Source organism: Salvia miltiorrhiza, chromosome 4, assembly GCF_028751815.1.
Source record: "Salvia miltiorrhiza cultivar Shanhuang (shh) chromosome 4, IMPLAD_Smil_shh, whole genome shotgun sequence".
Taxonomy (NCBI): Eukaryota; Viridiplantae; Streptophyta; class Magnoliopsida; order Lamiales; family Lamiaceae; genus Salvia; species Salvia miltiorrhiza.
Window position 1 is genome coordinate 34,848,918 of NC_080390.1, and position 5,179 is coordinate 34,854,096.

The following is a 5,179-nucleotide window of genomic DNA, read 5'->3' on the forward strand; positions in this document are numbered from 1 at the left end:
TGTTATCTGTTCTATGGAGACTAACCACAGCAGATTATCCTCTCTACCGATGTTTAGTATTGAAAAATACGACATATGGAAGTTTCGGCTTGAAAGGTTCCTCACCGCCCAACATTGCCGAATGTGGGAAGTCATCACCAACGGACCAATCACCATCACCGAAACCGTCAAAAGAGTTCCCGTTGATCCAAATCGGGATCCATACGATGAGGTCCAGATCAAGCAGAAGGCAGACTTCACCACAGAAGAAAGGAAGCATGATGAGCTTGACAATCCTCGCTAAAAGCATCATCTCTGGCACAGTTCCAGACAAGCACGTCACCAAGATCATCAAGTGCAAAACTGCAAAGGAGATTTGGGACATTCTTGAAGGAAATGTGCATCGAATCCGAGGAGATAAAGGAGAACAAGTTGTCCATAGCTTGTCAGAAATTCGACTCGTATCTCATGCTCAAGAATGAATCTGTCGACGAGATGGAACTCAGATTCAACCAGATCCTGAATGAAGTTCAATCCATCTCGAATGACAAGTACACTCAACTGAGAAATTAACTTGAAGATTCTTCGAGCACTAGCCGCGACGAGAATGGCAGATCTACTCAGTCTCTCATCAGAATAAACCTGGATTCAGTCAGCTCCCAACAAACAAGCTCTTCTCTGATCTCTTGGCAAATGAGTTCGACATCCAGAGAAATCTTGGAATCAAGAAGGTTGGAGGATCAGACGAAGATGGTCCATCTACCTCAAGAGGAGCAGTACTGAAAGCTTCAGCAAAAGAAAGCAAGAAGCAAACGAAGGAACCATCAGAACTCAAGCCCGAGGACTTCTTCAGTCAATATGCTTTGTTGACTGAAAGATTCAACAAGATGGAGTCCAAATTTCGCAAGTACAGAAGGTTCCACAAGCAGCACTACAAAGGAAAGGAAAGAGAAAGCAACCCCAGACATTCTACTGATCGAAGCGAAGAAAGAAAGTCAGCCGCTTACGACATCAAAGATATGGAATGCTTTGGATGCAAAAAGAAAGAGCACTTTCGAAATGAATGCCCTGAACTGACGCAGTCTGAGCACAAAGCGGTGAAAGCCAAGAAGGACCGCAGTTATGCGAAGAAGAAAGCGATGGTTACTGACGATGCTGAATCTTCCGAAGATACATCAGAATCATCCGACTTCAACTCCACCAGCTCAGATGATGAGAGTCAAGCCCTGATGGCCAATGAAACTGAAAGCGTAGCCGACAACAGCTACGACAATGGAATGAATGGCTCAGAGGTAATCTCTCATTCAAAGACTCATTTTACTGATAACTTCCTGATGTTTTCAGGAGAACATTCAGAATCTAGGAGAAAGCTCAACCTATGAAACTGATGAGTTCGATCAGCTCATGACTGATCACTGTCAGTTGAGGAAAATGTTCGAAGATCTCCTCAAGCAGAATTAGAAAATAGAAAAGGAGATCAATGATGAACGAGTCAAGAATTCAGAGAATCATCTACTTTTCCGGATGAAACTTATCTTGATCAGCTGATCATGGAGAACAGTCGACTGGAAGAAAAGCTCAGAATCTCCAACTCAGAATGTGACAGAGCTTCTCATGAAATCAAGAGGCTCAATCACAAACTGGAAGAAACAGTCAAGGACTGCATGATGCAGTCTCCCATGATGAACAACTTTCCATCGAAAGGCCTCAGTTGAAAGCATTGGAGGAAAGGTTGCTGCAGCTGATAAAGGAAAGAATATCATGATCAATGCAGTGGACGATGCTTCTGAAAACAACACATCAGAAGAATCAAGAGATCATGATATGGATGAAGTTTGGAAACGCAAACTGATGGCAAGGACAAATGTTCCTCCTCCACAAAGCTACAGACGAGCAAATGAGGCCCCCAATCAGATCATCTTATTGAGAAGACTGGAAAGCATATTTCAGTCAAAGATCGGGGAAGGAACATTAGGAATCAAGAAGAATCTTCTTCACCAGTCCAGGGGAAAGAACAACAACATAAGTCAGAAACTGAAATTAGTTCAGTTTCAGAAGGAACAACATCCATGGAGACAAAGCAATGATGAGTCCAGACGAGTCAAATGCCATCCACGACGTCAAGCGACTGGACATCAGGTGACTCATGTCCCACGACATCAGTCAAGTCTCCATCAGTCAAGAATGACTCGAGTATCTCAAGGAAGATACTTCAACGAGCAAAGAAGACCTCAACAACTCATCAGACAGAGCTCCTACAAGAGTGAGGCCTTCAAAAGGAAAGCTCAACAGAAGATTGCTCATGTGCCAACTGAAGCTCCAACTACTTCAGTCAGACGACCAGCGAAGCGCAAGAGATCAGTAAGACCAGTTCTGAAGCAGATATGGGTTCCAAAGGGAACTCGAGCTAACATTGAAGGACCCAAATCTTGATTGGGCACCTAAAGTAACTCTTCCTTGCAGGTTAAAAACAGGAAAAATAAAAAGAAGAAAGAAGTTAAAGCTTCAATCAGAACTTGGTATCTGGATAGCGGCTGTTCGAAGTACATGACGGGCTACAAAGAATATCTATCTCAATATGTTGAGAAAGCTGGATCCAAAGTTGCATTCAGAGACAACTCAATCGGAGAAACAAAAGGCTATGGTGTACTCGACATGGGTAATGCCAGTATCAGTAATGTTAACTTCGTTTCTGGTCTTAAACATAACATGTTGTCTGTGAGTCAATTTTATGACAGCGGTTTCGCAGTGAAGATCAAAAAGGATGAATTCATTGTTAGAAACAACCAAAGAAAGGTGGTTCTGAGAGAAATCAGACAAGGAAGTCTCTACGTCGTCTCATGGGAAGACAGCCCTCCAGAAACGTGTCTCATCAGCAGAAGCCGCTCGGATCTCAACTGGCTGTGGCACAGAAGACTCAACCACTTCAACTTCAAGACGATCAACAAACTTGCTAAACATCAACTGGTAGAAGGTTTGCCTTCTATTGTGTTTCAGAAGAAGCAAGAATGTGAAGCATGTCAAAGAGGAAAGCAGACAAGGACGTCATTCAAGTCAAAGTCAGGACACACCTCTGAAAGGATTCTTCAACTACTTCACATGGATCTGTTTGGCCCTATCTCTCCAAGAAGCTACAACGGTAGGAAGTATACCTTAGTTGTTGTGGATGACTATTCACGATATACTTGGGTTATCTTTCTCTACACCAAGAGAGAGACTCTGCTGGAATTGCCAAAGCTGCTGAGAAGATGATTTATGCTTAATTGTTCTAAATTTTGGGGTTTGCATGAGCTTATTTTAAGATAATCTTCTGAAAATTGGTGCGTTTTATGTGTTATTTCATGCTTTGCAGGAGATTTAGGTTTTATAGATGGAAGAGTGCAAATTTTGGAGATTTTGGGCTAAGAATCGTGTTTATGTGCATACTCTGGACTGCAGAGCTGAAAAGCCCAGCTGCAGAGCTGAAGGCACGCGCCAGAGTGTGAAGGCCCGCGCCAGAGTGTGAAGGCCCGCATTGCAGAGCAGACCAGAGACGCTCGACAGAGCAGAGCTGCGAAGATAGCTCTGTAGCAGAGCAGAGCCAACATACAGAGCAGAGCCGAAATCTCCAGAGCTGAATTTCCCTAGCAGAGATGAAATCTCCAGAGCAGAGCTAACTCGACAGAGCTAAAATACGCGCCAGAGTAAACCCGGAAGAGCAGAGTCAACTTTACAGAGCTGACTTTTCAGCTCTGCACTATTCACCAGAGTCAACTTTACAGAGCTGACTTTTCAGCTCTGCACTACTCGCCAGAGTCAACTCTACAGAGCTGACTTTTCAGCTCTGCACTTATCGCCAGAGCTGAATTTTACGGAGCTGACTTTTCAGCTCTGCACTTCTCAGAGCGCGCTACTACAGAGCTGATTTTTAGCTCTGCCTTGCCGATACAGAGCTACGAACTTGGCCAGAGTAGGAGTATTTTGCAGAGCGCGCATCCATCTGGAGTTGCCTTATCTTACATGATTATATTACCTTTAGAGCATCAACAACCCTTGCACCCATAGTGGGTGCAATAGACATGGTCCCACTTCTATTGCACCCACTCCAACAATGGTATTGCACCCGCCCGGGTTCAATAGATTTTAATTTCATTTTCTCTTTACTTTTATTCTTTTTTCAATTTAAATTAAACAACTTCAATTTTAACAACATAAAATTCATTCAACTAAAAATCCAAACATTACAAATAAAAAAAAATTAACAAATATTTAAAACATCCAATTTTCGAAAAATTTACAACAAATATTTAACAACAAAAATTTTCGAAAAAAAACAACAAATATTTAACAACATAAAATGCATTCAACTTCAATTTTTTTTAATCCGTTTAATTTTTTTTAATTACGGAAATGGGCACGTGCAATACACCCATTTCCTTCGCTCCAGCTTTGCAGCGGGTGCGTCCATACGCCCCTCCTCCATTGCACCCGGGTGCAACAACCGTGGCGGGTGCGATAGGCCGGGTTCGATCCGGCCTTTGCACCCCACGTTGTTGATGCTCTTAGAGTTCTACTTTGCATGACAACTTTCATGGTGATCAAGAGGGATTTGAAGTCTATAAATAGGGCTTAGTTATTCATTGTAAAATCAATCCCTTTTGCCTCCAAGCGTGTAGTTAGATAATTCATTTTGCCCTAATCTTTAGTTTCCGCCAAGTTAGCTAAAGCTTAGGTTTATTGCTTTTCTAGTGTTAGTTTCGATTATTGTTCTTAGTTAGTTTATAAGTATAGTTCTTTCAATTCAAGTTTTAGATTAGTTCCCGTGTAGAGTTGTAATTACGTGACAAATTACTTCTCGAGACGAATTACGGTATTTCTTTAATTAAGTTTATTTATTTGCTTTTACCTGCGTTTCTTTAATTTATGCAATTTAAATTCTGCAATTTCAATTATGCAATTTAGTTTCTGCCTAGTTAGATTAGATTAGAGATTTTAATTAAAGTTATTTAAATTCAATTTGCCTAGTTAATTCTTTACTTTAAGTTCATTTAATTTTGCCTAGGGTTTAATAGTTTCTTGCCTAGATAATTTTAAGATTAAATTTTAGTTAAGTTTAATTTACACGCATTAGTTAATAATTCTTTTCATGCCTAGATAATTCTTTAATTTATGTTTCTAGTTAAGTTTACTTTTCCCAGCTTTAGATAATTTTACAGCTTTA